Here is a 16,048-nt window from a genome sequence, read left to right on the forward strand (position 1 = left end):
AGCATGCAGAGTTGCAGAAATACACCGCATCTTTAGGAACATGCTATAGGAGTTCGTAGTCATCGCTTCTCATTTAACAGATGTCATTTATTTCCTTTGCATTTTTCTGTATATTTTTACCATACATCTTTTAGTTACGGTTTTTTTTTTTTATAAATCTCAAAAGAAAAAAATATGGGGATTTCAAAAACATCCAATTTATAAATGAGCATTCGACCTACGATCAATACCGCATCTGCCCTCAATTGGACCCTTAAACAACAAGAAGCAAGCTTGATCTTAATAAGGATTATAGGACTTTCATACTCTTAAAAACTGTTTTCGTTCTGCTACCAAAATGGTTGTGACATGACCATTTAATAAGTTTAATTTATTTTGGAGACAGTTTTATTCTTAATCCTGAGGAACCACAAAATGTAACCTCTTGGATAAAAATGGTGCAAATATGAAAAGGATGAAATATTCTAAAAGAAAAAGGAAGTCGTATATATAATAATAGGATAATTGATTGAACAGAGTGAATAACCGAAATATTATCACAATTGCCGAAGAAAGCCTACATTTCACGAATGTGAGGAACTTGTTCTTGACACGAGTGATCATATTTTCGTTATTCAAGATAAATCAATAAATTATCCTAATTATTATGTAGACTTTCATCATAATTGATATCAAAGGTGTGACGTTTTGGCGCGAGAAAATCCGAGAGTAAAATTACCGAATTTATTTCACAGGGTGAACTATCGAAATGTATTACACTGGGAACATTCGATAAAACATTGTTATCTATAACAATAAGGAAAATATATAATGTTGGACGTTTTATTCTTATATACTTTCTAAATAGTGCATATCCTATGGTTCTATCAAATAAAACATATATCTATATGAGCTTGAAAAAGGAAAGGACAATAAATGGAAAAAGACAGGGAAAGCATGCAATATGAAAAAATATCATACCTTCCGTAAGTTTTTCCTGATTTATTTCAGGCCAAGCAAAACTGAAGAATAATACGGCACATGTACCCAATACAAGTACTACTACTATCAGTATAACCGCATGTTTTTTTTTAAAGATGGTTTGAAATTTTATAATTTTCCGATTTCACTTGAGAATCGGGTCCTTTTAGCACACCCAGTTCTGTTTTGTTTTTCTTTAAATTAGACGTTTTATTGTTCTGGCCGTCATCAACATTTCCTAAATCCGTATAGTATCCTCCAGGACCTGTCTCTTTGTGGTTGTCATATTTGCATTTAAGTCCAAGATACGGCCCAGATATAGGTTCGTATATATTACTGTCTTGCATTCCTAAATCATTATAATATTCATCCGATATTGTTGTGTAGTCCTCAGAATTATTGTAATGAACTTAAGTTAAAATATTAAGAAACTCGCCGATTAAATAAACGGAAAATGTACGGAAAAATAATACCATCAATTTCCATTGATTTTTTTTAATTTGTGTTTTAAAAAAAGCTTGAAATTAATGCTACAGTTCGTTAACATTATCCAGTTTCAAATCTAGATCCACTGAAAACTGGCTCTTTATTCAAAATATATGCTTTAAGGTATTTTTCTTCTAATTATTTACATATCTTATTCAAATTTTAGCTAGATCCTTTAATCTCAGTTTCCGTTATATAGATGACGTATCATCTTTAAACAATCCTAACTTTGGGAAATTGATGCATCATGGTGATTCGGAAAGATGAAAACAATGACAAAAATACATAATATCAATTCTAACCTTAACACTGGAATGTGGAATATACAAGGCTTATCAAATGAAACGATAAGCAGTCAAGAATTTGTAAATTTTGTTTCTAAAATGCAAATAGTTAGTTTAGTTGAAACATGGTGTGACAGTGGTACATGTAACCCACAAAAATATATCACTAGATTTGTATGTATTTGTAATAGCAATAGACGTAAACATAAACAAGACGGACGAAACTCTGGTGGTATATCCATATATGTTGATCAAAATTTAGGTAAATGCGTAACAGCATTGCAGAATAATCATAAAGACATTGTATGGGCCAAGTTAGACAAAACGTTCTTTAATCTGAAGAAAGACATATATCTTGGAATAGCTTATTTTTCTCCAGAAAACTCTCTTAATAGAATAGATGACTTGAATGAAAGATATTCTCATTTACTTAGAAATATTGAATATTATAGCCTAGAAGATATTCTTATCCAAGGGGACTTATATGCATACATCGGTAATATTCATGATTTTATTCTAACTGATGATACACAATTCCCAAAAATGACTGATCCAAAATATGTTTGTGATTCTCAGCTTTATAGAAACAATCTCAATAAGAAACCTAAATAAAAGTGGCAAACTCTTGTTAGATTTATGTAGAGAAGGAGGTATAGGAATACTACTTGGAAGAAAACCAGGTGATTTACTTAGTAATTACACTTGTATAACACATAAGGAATGTAGTGTTGTTGATTATTCAATAGCATCGCATGATCTCTTCAATAATATTGGAAATTTCAATGTTCATGACTTTACAACTATTTCAGATCATTTGCGCAACTAGCTGCTCACTGTTCACGTGCTTTAATAACTTAAAAAATTCAAAAAAGCTAACCATAAACCCCTTCCGGGCAAGTTCATATGGAATGAAGAAACACTGGTTAAATACTCAAATAATATTCAAAGCCCTCATGTAAAACAAAAGTTAAATGATTTCATGACAACTGCACACACTCACAGTGGAACAGCCGTTGAAAACGTAAATACAGGTTCATATGATACAGACTTAAACTCTACTAAACTTATTAAAAGCTTCCCAAAAAAAATAAAAATAAAAGAAATTCCCCCAAACCATGGGTCACATAATCTTGCCATGACCTTCATGTAAATGTACACAAATACTGTTCACTTGTAAATAAAAATCCCAATAATGGTGAGTACAGAAAAAAACAACATTTTACTCTTCCGATCTAAATATAGAAGGCGGTGTAAAGAAGAAGAGAAAAAATACAAAGCACAAATCTATGATAAGATATCAAACAACTTCCTTTTGAAAACTTATGAATGAACTAAACAGGTTATCAGAAAGCAATAAAGATGAAAAGTTTTATGAAGAAGAATTCATAAAAATTTTTAAGGACATGAATTCTGGTAATTCAAAAAATAACAATTTTCATAAAATGATAATTTCAAACCTTCAGAATGACCTTGCAGAAAATAATCTCAATAATGATCACACTCTAAACAACAGAATAGACTCAAATGAAATATTAAAGGCAATAAAGACACTAACAATGGCAAATCAGCAGGAGCTGATTTAATTCCAATGAAATGATCATTTGTGGTACACAAGTCTTATTGAAACCACTATGTAAACAATTTAACCTAATATTCAATACAGGATCATTCCCTAAAATATGGAATGAATGCTACATCTCTTTATTACCAAAAAAAGAGATAGATTAGACCCATCAAACTATAGAGGGATATCAATTATCTCTAGTCTAGATAAACATTTTAATAAAATTATTCTTGAATCCAATAAACTGATCGATAAAAATCAAATTGGATTCAAACCAAAATCATGAACTACTGGACACATATTTACATTAAAATCACTAATAGATAACTACAAAAGAAAGAAAAAGAAAGACTTTGTCGCCTTTTTAGACCTTAAAAAGGCGTTTGATACGGTTTGGCGAGAGGGCCTCTTCTGTATATTATCAAAACATAAAGTCCCGAATATATGTTTAATATCATTAATTCTATGTATCAGAACACAAAATGCCGAGTTAAATTCCCAAACAGTTTAAGTCAATATTTTCCCTCCAGTTGTGGAGTTAAACAAGCTGATGTCCTCAGTCCGACCCTTTTAAGTCTGTTTATAAATGGTATTTTTGTTCAGCTTAAAAATGGGAGCACTGAACCAATATTAATTGATAATTTAAAAATTACATAACTTATGTATGCAGATGATATTTTTCTGCTGTCAGAAACAGAAAAAGGCCTGCAAAATGCACTTAAAATTCTGAATGATTTTTCATTTCATGGAAACTCGAAGTGAATACAAAAAAATCAAAAATTATAACATTCAATTCACATGGTAAAAGTTTTCTCAATCACTTTAATATTGATAAAAATAGGCTAGAAGCAGTAAAATCTTCCTGCTACCTGGGCATTACATTTAACTATAATGGTAATTTGAATCTATCAAAATTAACCTAATGGAGAAGAGAAAAAAGGCCTGGTTTAAAATGAAAAAGATAGATGTACCTAGTAATTTACTTGAAATGTTATTTGACACTTTGGTAATACCTGTAATTCTGTACGGAAGTGTGGTCTGGGGAGCTGGAAAAACTTTCAGGGACTCTGGTCCATACATGTATGAACATTTGAAATTCATGCAAGAAATCCTTGGAGTAAACAGCAAAACTACAAACATTGCATGCTTAGCAGAACTGAACAGAACATCTCTACATCTAAAATTTCAATTGAATACGATTAAATGTTTAAACCAAATTCTTAACTCCCCTGATACACTAGTCTACGAAATGTTCAGAGAAGTTAAAAACAACAACTTGTGGATGTCCCATGTAAAAAAACTAAATTAGGGTTCTGTCATATCAAAAGAATCGAACAAAAACTACACGATCAATTTTAGCAAATTTTGGTAGGCTCACTAGCTATGAGTGACAAACTGTCATTTTCCCGTAAAATATATCGTCAAAAAGACCCCCATATATTGATTTATGCAAATCAAAAAGAGAAAGATCTATCACCAGTAAATTTCTTTTGAGTGCACAAGCACTAGAAATAGAAAGGGTTCGGTACAAAAATATAAAGAAAAAAAAAACGTATTTGTAAATCATGTAATAGTGGGAACATAGAGGGTGAATATCACTTCTTCTCGGTGTGCACCCACTACACATCGCAAAGAAATCAATACAGAATGAAATTAGACAACCATAATTTAATTTCTTCATCCAAACCTCACCTTACACCAAGAGACATAGCAGATATATTAAACAGTAGCTCTATAGAAATACTAAAATAACTATCAAATTCATGAATGAATGTTGGAATCGAAGGTCAATTTAATTTAACAGAAATAATATTATATAGATTAATCTGATTTGATCAGATTTACACAACTGCCGCACCATGGTCATAAATTTAGTTTATATGGAATGAATGTGTAGTATTGATGAAAATGTGCATGTCTAATGCTTGAAATGGAATTTACGTTAAAATTTGTTGGCAAAATTACTTTTTAAAATGTGTGAGAAAAACATATATGAAGTAGAGTGTATAACACTGCATAAAGAAGAATGAGGAAGATATGTATGTACAGTACAGAGTGTCAAGATGCATGTACAATGAATGAGGAAGGAATTTACATGCATGACAGAGTGCTAAACTGCATGTAGAATAAAATGAGGTAAGAATTCATATGCATTACAGAATGTTAAAATACATGTAGAATAACTGAGGAAGGGAACTATGTGCAGTAAAGAGAGAAAAGAAGAATAAAAAATGAATGAGGAAGGAATTTATATGTATTACAGATTGTTAAAATGCATATGGAATAAATGAGGAAGGGAATTATGTGCAGTACAGAGTATAAAAAAGCATGTAGAATGAATGAGGAAGGAATTTATATGCGGTACAGAGTGTTAAAGTGCATGTAGAATGAATGAGGTAGGAATTCATATGCAATACAGAGTGTAAAAATGCATGTAGAATAAATGAGCAAGGAATTTATATGCATTACAGAGTGTTAAAATGCATATAGAATAAAGAAGGAAGGAATTGTGTGCAGTAAAGGATTTAAAAATGTATATAGAATGAATGAGGAAGAAATTCATATGCATTACAGAGTGTTAAAATGCATATAGAATAAAGAAGGAAGGAAATCTGTGCAGTAAAGGGTTAAAAAATGCATATAGAATGAATGTGGAAGGAATTTATATGCATTACAGAGTGTTAAAATGCATGTAGAATAAATAAGGAAAGAAATAGTGTGCAGGACAGAGTATGAAAATGCATGAAGAATAAAGGGAAATGGAATTATGTGCAGTAAAAAGTGTAACGATGCATATAGGATGAATGAGAAAGGACTTTATATGCATTACAGGGTGATAAAATGCATGTAGAATGATTGAAGAAGGAATTTACGTGCAGTACAGAGTGTAAATTTGCATGTAGAAAAAACGAAGAAGGAATTTATGTTCAGTACAGAGTGTTTAAATGCATCTGGAATGAATGAGAAAGAAATTTAGGTTCCGTACAAAGTGTTAAAATGCATGTATAATAAATGAGGCAGAAATTTATGTGCAGTACAGAGTGTTAAAATGCGTGTAGAATAAATGAGGAAATAATTTAAATGCATAACAATGTGTTAATATGCATGTAGAATAAATGAGGAAAAAATTTATGTGCAGTATAGAGTGTTAAAATGCATGTAGAATAAATGAGGAAGCAATTAATATGCATAACAAGGTGTTAAAATGCATGTAGAATAAATGAGGAAGCAATTTATGTGCAGTACAGAGAATAAATTGTAAAGAACTTCTTTTATGTTTTGTTACAACGCTTCATTGTTTAGCACCTGCAACTGAGTGTGTACAAGGAAATGCGTTAATCAGAGGAAGCACGAGAGGAACTGTAACAAACAAAGAACACTCTCCAGAGATAACATTAAACACAAAAAATAGACACCTGCAAAGAGAAAATAATAATCAAAATTCCCATACATAGAAATAAAATTAAAGGCTTTGCTTTGTTAGATACACCCGTCGACTTGTTCATAAATTTACACAGTTGACATAAGGAAAAGAAAAAAAAGGAGAACAAACATAAAAAATACATAAATTGCGTTTGCAGTATAAAACTAAAATTGACACATATGTATTCAGAAGATTTAATAATAATGATGTAAAAGAGGGAGAAGGTAAAGAATGTATTTTATTGTGTGCACTATACGGTAATATGTAGGCGAAATGTTTATTTAACAGATCTTTTTGAAAAGTTAAAAATATCACATCTCACAACTCGGGTGCCTGATAATTCTTACATGTGGACATAGTATTATACAATAAGTGTTGGAAATACAACCAAAATTGGTATAAAATGTTTTAAGCAGCACTCTACATAAACAAAATCATGCAAACTGTGATTACTGGTTGGAAAGCCTACATATTTTTATATTTGATATTTTGTTTAAAATGTCATAGTTAACAGATAACATGTGGTTTTTTAAATAACCCATGCTCACAGGAGGTAAATATATATATAGAATGTACTGTACTTGATTCAAAATCAAGGGATATAACTTTATGAATGACACTAAAATACAATAGAAACTATTTGATTTTCCATGCGGCTTGTCTCATTAAAAGCAGATGGATCGGAATGAATAATTATACATTTCATCATATAAACCTATAAAGCAACTTAATAAAAAAAATTAAAAGTCTAGCCTTTTTTTTTTTTGGCGATGCATCACATTTTACAGAATTTGCATGATTCTTAAAAAGACTGCTACTTAAAATTAAAAAAAAAGTGTTTTCTTTATGTAGTCATGGCTCTTGGTCTTTTGACATTAGTCACCTTTGCAAACTCGATTTATTTCATGATAGAAAATAAAGATCCCCAAATAAATCAATACCATTCTAAATGAAATCATGACACATATTATACAGGAAATGGAGGGTGCTTGTTTTTCAGTGTTGAAGTCCTATTTCTTAGAAACTAAGGTTTAGATTTATATGTTATGTCAAGTTATATACATATATTTATCTTAGGGTGTACTTGCATGTATTTGTGGAACTTCGCTATTTCATGTTTAGGATTGACCATTTCGCTAAATATAGATTAGTTGCTCTAAATCTGGACTATCTTAAGGTTTTTTAGTTTAACAGAAAGTAACAGTGTGGTAGCTATCAGTTACATTGAATAAAGACATTTCTGTACTGAAGTTTTTAAGTTCCAAAACTCTGAAAGGAAGCTGCATGGTTGTTATAGATTACGTGAAGTTACATGAATTAGAACTTTTCTTACAATCAAAGCAATAAAGTTGGTGCCATTTCCCCAACATTTTTGCACCTTTAGGAGAAAGAACTACAATAATTTCCTGTGCATTTCATCAGTGCTGGCTTTTCAGAGACTGTAAAATAAATAATAAAATTAGTATTTATAGTACTATGAACAAATAATGGCCAAGGACGTTAAGAATCACTCACTTAGTCGGTCATAATCAAATACAACAAATGAGTGCAAAGAATTGAGTATATATTCTTAGCACAAAAACGGAACAGTACAGGAACACTCAACTGATCGCCAGTGTCACCCATATCGAGCGTTTGATTGGTTAACACCACGTTACGAAAGGTTTTGGGGAATTTTTGTGGTTTATATCCACTAAGACCGTCAAATTATATCCTCGAAGCTACGTTGTCTTAGCTTTATAAATAACTTTATTGTTTTAGTGTTATTTAATGAGACAGAGTTATAAGCCCTTAAAATTGTCATTTTTAGTGCATCGCAATGAAATAATAACACAATTTACCGAAGTAATGTGGAAATTCTTGTCATTTTTCCTTGATTCTGATGGTGCAAATAACCAAATTAACTTTGAAATGGAGAGTTTTTCTTATATGTACCATGTTTCATCCACAGCCTGATTCTTACAGAGACTGACACATAGGATATAACTTTATATACTTAATCCTTTTGGGAAGATAGAAATGTCTTGGCAGAAAAAGTGTACATTTTTTTTTTGGATTTTGAATTGAGGACATATAACATAAGGGTGATGACGAAAGACAATAACAGTGCACTGACTGATATACGGATGAGTCTTATAACCGCGGGAAATGCGAGTCTGTGTCGATCGTTTTCACTGGTTCGAGTCGAGTCGTATATTAAAGTACTGGTTAAGTCAGTACACATTTATTTTCTTTATACTGCAACAAAATTATAGACAAAAAATAACGTTTCATGCAAGAAAAACAATGTTGTTTTTATTCGAATCGAACAACATCCTGGCAACTTCAAAACAATATAACGTTCGTGTCGTCATAACAGTAAAGTTATATTCAGTCAGTGACCGTATATCATTTACAAATATTCGGACCAAACATTTTGACTGCTGAAATAGTACGTTTGCACTATAAAAAAAACTTTATCAAGGGAAATGATTTTTCAAAAGGAGTTACATAAATATTAAGTGAACATATTTCTTTTATTCAAATTCAATAGAAAAAAAAACTTACTCTTTATTATCTAACATAACCATATGAGGAAATAACTTTGAATAAGATTGGGACATTGTGTTTTTATTGGGCATAACTTGTTTTAGAAATATCTGTTCTAAGTAAAGAAAAATAGAAAACATGTGTTACCCGATTAGGCATTTAACGATTCAATCCACTTATAAATACGCTATTTAACTATGATAGCGGATCAAAAATCATTATCAAAATTCAATAAAATAGGATTTAAAGCAGTTTAAAGTAGGAATGAAATGAAATTCTTATTACGGCATTTGGATTCTAGATGTATATATTCTCGTAGCGGATAAATAGTTTGAGATCTATGTGATTATGTATTTTCTTCATCATTTCATTTAAAGATAAAATCATTTGTAATAGTCATGCATGGTTTGAAATTCGGAATTTTATTTTGCATTCAAAGCTATATTTGTACTGTGGAAAAGTGGTAATGTATCAATATATTATATAAGTTCCTTTCTTTGCTATTTTGACGGTGTTATTCCTGTAAAAATGGATAAATAATTATGATCACCGACCACGAAGTTAGTAAAATACTTATTGATCTTTCTTTGAACCTTATTATTATTAAGTCACCAACTACAAAGTGGGGTTGACTTATTGTTTTCTACTTCGTTTTTATTATCATTATTTTTATCATCTTTCAATTTCAAGACCATGAATTTGTCCCAACGATTTTTAAAAACCGTAATGAGGACTCTGACGGAACTTCCAATACGTGTGCGGTACATATTCCATCTGAAGTTGTACATAAGCTTTTTGATATTCGACAAGGCGGGCATTTTGGTATACATTAATAAAGCTGGCTGATCATGTTTATAGTTTAACCAAATTAATATGATATGTATGAGTATAATGGAATATACAATGTAGACAGCAACCAGACGGGGACAAAAATGTCAGCTCAAGGCCATCTATGGGTCTTCAATGAACAACGATGCAACCCTCATACCACTGGGCAAGCTGCAGTTGGCCCCAAACAGAACATTATACACAGATACAATGAAAACTCTACCTCTGTATATTCCAGGAACATAAATTAACTGAAAGTGAAAACGAAAAAGTCACACAGAGGCCAGACAATCCTGACTTTGGCAGGCGCAAAAATGTGGCAACGTTAAAGTACTATGGCGAGATCGCAAATTATATATTTTATTTGTAAGAAATAATAAGACTTTCTCGTGAAGAGTACTAACAAAAAGCTGACACTCGGATTCATATCAGCGATTACATTAATCAACTTTTATTTCATTTTTGTAAAACTTAAAGGTGGTAAAACTTATTGTATCAATTTTATTAACGATAACATTACTGCAATATCGTTTATATCTCGTTTAAAGTAAATGTAGCATATCTTTATCTTTTTTTGTCTCTTCAGAAGTTTTGCAAGAGAATAAAGCACATGGAAAAGAATCGCATCAAAACTCCGACTTTGTATTTGTTGACCGCGGTGCTTATTGGGCGGATGATGGGAACAGAAATCAGACTTTTAACAATCCTTATGGTATATACTGCACTCATACGGATACGAATCAGGCTGATTCTTGGTGGGCTGTGGACATGGGACAGTAATATGATATCAATGCTGTTACAATATAAAATCGAGTCCAGAATGGTAAATATTGATATAATAAAAATGTAAATTCGAAAATGAAAAACTGGCATGGACATGAATGAATGTTTACTTCGTTATAACGACTTACTCCATTTTTAGACTTAATTTGTTAAGACAATGATGCTAACTTTTTTCCTTACTATTCACGTAGTATTTATTATGAGTAAGCTACACGAAGATCGTTAGAACAAGTCTTTTATGTGAATATGCTACCTAGCACTAATTTACTGCGTTTGTAAACAATAGTGTAGGCTTTCTTAATGTGCTATAAATTCCATCTAAAAGGTTATGAATTATGAGAGGTTTCTCTTCATCTTTTATAATCAGAAACACAATTTTACTAATTATAGGATTGGGAAAACGGCCGATTGACTTCTTTGTATATGTCTACGACATTAATTTGAATGCATGGGGACAGTTAACTACCAATGACGCACAAGTATGCTACGAACACAACGTTTTCTGATACGTCTCGAGCCGACATTTTTCATCCAGGTGGGTTTGTTGTCTTTTTGACATATTCCCAGTATTTGTTATAAAGCTTGTAAATAGTTATTGTCACGTAATGCATTGTATAAATAAAACTACAAGTGTCACTGAATATATTGCCGACTATTATCCGAATTACTCTGAAGTAATTCCTTTATTTCAATTTAGTTTTACTTTCCACGAGTAGGACTCTCTTTTTACCGGAAATTTCGCGTCACCACATTATTGCTATGAAGTACTTCATGATGTTTTCTACCTCCCACAAGTATGACGTTACAACAACATGAAGTTTAATCTTAAAAGGAGTCAAATATTTAATGTCGATTTAACCAGAAAACTTAGATGGTTATTAAACAAGAATCAAATAAATATCGTTTTACAAACTGCATCACATTCTTGTTAAGATATAAAATACATGTCCTAGCAAGATTCTGACAAAATATGCTTAGAGTAGGAAGCTCCTAGGAAATTTTTGTTCAAGGTATTTATTTGTTTCATTTAATAAACACGTGTTAAAATGTTGAACCTTTCTAAGCTAGTTAAAAATTGGAAACATGACAATCAATAACAATTAATGAAAATAGAATACAAAATACAAAGTTTAATGAAATTTTGTAAAAGTTTTTTTTTCTTTCACTTAATTAGTAAAGAACTTTTATCTTAAAGCAGATCATACCTAATACATTGAGCACTCTTTTCTGTTAACTTTCAAAATCGTTCAAACGATTACATTTTCAAGAACCAAATATATTTTAAATGATGTAAAAAACGCTATGTTTAAATTACAAGAAAAAAACCTGAAAAAGTTGTTTAGTAGAACGATAAAAATTAATTGTTAAAACTATTGAACTATTGTAAGGACTGATTAATTGGCAGAATAAAATAATGGGGTTTCTATTGTTTTTCTTTTAATATTACAAGAAAATGTTTCGTTTTTTTTTTTTTTTTTGTTTTTTTTTTTGTTTTTTTTTTTGTTTTTGTTTTTTGGTTTTTTTTTTGAATGATGACATAATGTTATGTAAGTGTTCTTAATGTAAACCTAAAAAAAAAGGTGATTAATCTACTAAAAATATTAGGTATGATCTACATGTACCTTAAATCGTTTTATGGGCAACTTTAATTATTACCAATTAAAATGATTCATATAACATATGTGAGTTCAAGGTTTAATCCATTTATTAAACAACAATGAAAGAATATAAAAGCTTTATTATTCTTTATTCATTAAACGAATGGAAGATAGTTATATAACATGACGTATCTCGCATATCTAACAAAAGCAATAGATGACAACACGTAATTAAAATGAACAGCTTGCTGTTTGAATTCATATTTAAAAGAGCATCTAGAACGCTTACAAAACTAAATATAATTGCAAAGAAAAATCAATACCAAAAATACACAAACAAACAATAGAAACCCAAAACAAAATGATCTCTAACAACCTTGCTCTCAAGAAAACAAAAATTAAAAAATATTGAGTAAGGTTACGTTGTTTATATTAAGGTTAATTGAGTACATGTAGGAATATTTATTGTAGCAATATTTGTACGAGTTATGCAAGTTTCAATTGTACTCGTATTTTAGGAGTGGATCGTGCTTGATTTCGACATCATATCAATAAATGATAATAGAGTAAAAGGGAGAAAACAACTACGCTTGAAATGCCTCATTCATATTGACCTGAATTACGTATTAACGCATCCTTGAATGTACATGCAGACGATTTCGCAATAGGTCAGTCATCAATCGAAAGGAAGACAATGGTATAGTAATAAGTCGACATTATTGGGTAAAAGTACTTAATCGTTTCGAATATATTGTTTTGCCAAGGTTAGGGGGTTTCATAGTCGAAATTGCTTACAATTACATTTCGTTTCTAACGACAAACCTATACAAAATGCAGAGAAATGCTTTTTCTGGCAAACTTTCAAATGCTTATATCTCAAAACAGATTTTAACAGAGCAGCGAACATTCTTAAAGGGGGCAATCAAAACTGAATATTACATGTCAACATATGTATCACATTCTGTTACAAACAGAGACTCGTATATCACACCAAGGGCTACCGGTCCACGGGGTGATGTAGGTCGAGGGTTGATAACATTTTAACATGTCATGTTCATTATATCAAATACCTAAACCATACTTGGTCTGTAATTTGGAGCGATATAATGTATGTAATACAGGCCTAGGGATGTGATAAAGGGTATGTCTAGAGGTGTGATATAGGGGTTGCGATATAGGATATCGTTATATGCTATGCGGTCTGAGCACACACTTAAAATGCATATAAAAAGTTATATTTTTATTTAAACATATGGTATAAATGGATATTATTGCATGTAAAAGCAAATGTGTACTTTAAACTGTTACCAATTTTATTGAGGAAGCAAAACAAAAGGGCATTTATTTATTCAGGCTGTCATATATTTCCATTTTAAGGAAATAAGTCAGTTTTGTTTGTTTGTTCAAAGTTCAATTTGAATTGAAACACAGCGTCAAGTAAGTAGAAGAAATAAATAGTTAAAAGCTTTTTACGCTTTTGAGAAATTAAATTTTCTTACAAAGGCCGAAGATTATACAAAATACTCTTTTAATGTATAAGTAAATGTGTCAATGTATTTCCTTATCCCTTCATATTACAAAGCAATTCTTTATTTTCTGTAGACATAATTTACTTTAATTAGACACTTTTTAATCTTAATGTCTAAACTAATAATTTCTGACAACTTCATTGGGAAAACTTCTCATTCCATTCCCCACTAATCAACTGACACATCTCTCATGTCGTATTCTTCATTCATGTTCGATATCGCTCTCACGTAATAAAACATGAGTTACGTCAGAGTCAGAAATAGTAGCCTGCCCGCAAGCCCGTGACTGGCTATTTTTTGGCAGGACTGGCCAATTTTAGCAAAAATTTATATAGCCATATAGTAAATCTATTGAAAAATTGTATTCAGGACTGGCTAGAATTTGAGTGAGTTTCCTATCCTGGTTACGCATTTTACAAAATTTATTAAGTTTTACTATTTTCCATACAAATAAAGTAAACATTTGTTTATCATATATGTGTGTCTAATAATGTCAATTTCCTTTCTCCTAGCCCAATGTCTCCTTCCCTTCCGTCCTATGTCCCCTTCCCAACTGCACTATGTGGCATTTCCCCCTGTCCAATGCCCTGCCCTTCATTGCGACACTGCCCCATTTTCGATTGTCTCGTTTCTTTTTGCACCCTTCCGCATTGAACAAAATGCTTTCCGTATGTTAGAACTCTTATACATGTTTTGGTTTATGAATTATTTGAAATACCATGTCATGTAACCATGAATGCCTTTCTCGATCTCAAGAACAATAATCCAATTAAATATTGGTAAGAAAGAATTGAAGGTAATGACTATGATAACTTGTATAAGTAACAATATTTCTTAGAGTAATTTCAAGTTCGAAAGCTCAGATACAATGGGATCTTCAAGTATATTTCAATACATCAATTTTACAAGACATTTAAGAAAAAAATATATCGATTTACATATGTTTCAAAATTTGTTCCACTGTAGTTTATGTCGTGCCATTCTGTCAACTTTATTTAATACGGATGTATTCTTTTATGTTTCTTGGCCTCCCGATAGAGGACATTACTGAACGTATCTGTATTTATCAACGCATTACATGTACTACCTATCGCCACATAACCCATTCAAACATAGCGCAAAAGGCATCGTTTGTTGTGTGCTATCTCTATTAGTTAGCATGCACGGAATAGAATTCTCACAACTATATTTCTATACTAAAATAGAATTTTCAAATGAATGATCATGAAATGGTTACTTCAAAATAATTACTACATATATTAATAAGTTTTAGTTGAGCTCATGGAAACGACTAATTATGCCCGCTACGTCCCATAAAAGACTTTTACAAACCAATCATTGGAAGGTAAGTATTTCACTTTACACTGTATAGACGCGTTTTTAAAATCCTGATTTTCTTTTGTATTTCCACCTAATATAACATTTGGAATTATATTATTTGAATCCGTGTGGTATTTGAAGATAATTTCTAGAATACACATCGTTTCAACCATATTCAAAAAATCCTCGTGATGTATAAAGAACATCTCAAGGATAAGGTATTTTAAAATACACAACTGATTATGTTTTGTATATTTAGATTCATCCATACTCAAAGAAATGTATAAGTTATCAGGGCCTTTATTTCGAGGGCGTTCTCCAATATTATACTAAAACAATTTTGTGGCTATTAATTGTTACATAAGACTATGTGTGGTACACATATATTTTAAAGAATATGCTATGTATTACATGAAATTTCCCTTTTGTGGATCTTTTTATAGAGAATTCCCATGGGATTTAATTAAGGAGGTAGTCCTAGGGTAAGGGACATAACTCATGAAGTCGGTGATATCATATTCAATTTCATCAAAGCCTATCAAGCTTTCATTTGACACAGAATGAAATTAATCTAAGTTACTTTTATGCTTACATGACATTGATGTAATGTGCTAAATACAAAAGTTTCAATGATTTTTAGAGTTGTTTCCCGTACCCTAGGTCTACCTCCTTAAGTATCAATCCGTGTAAGAATCATGCAAAATAAGGAAAACAGTATTCGTACATTACTAGTCTTCTTAATT

The 16,048-nt window shown here is 31.0% G+C and overlaps 1 protein-coding gene across 1 annotated transcript in view; it reads left to right on the forward strand.

The window, feature by feature from the left end:
* Positions 1 to 14,021: 14,021 nt before the first annotated feature.
* LOC148603893 (uncharacterized) overlaps positions 14,022 to 16,048 on the forward strand; it is a 38,478-nt gene continuing 36,451 nt past the window's right edge. The window contains exon 1 of the mRNA XM_088551560.1: positions 14,022 to 15,330. The gene's annotated coding sequence lies outside the window, so the exon portion shown is untranslated. The remainder of the gene's footprint in view (positions 15,331 to 16,048) is intronic.

The sequence above is a fragment of the Perna viridis genome, chromosome 11 (genome assembly GCF_037379345.1).
Source record: "Perna viridis isolate PV_CMFRI_1.1 ecotype Kerala chromosome 11, ASM3737934v1, whole genome shotgun sequence".
NCBI lineage: Eukaryota > Metazoa > Mollusca > Bivalvia > Mytilida > Mytilidae > Perna > Perna viridis.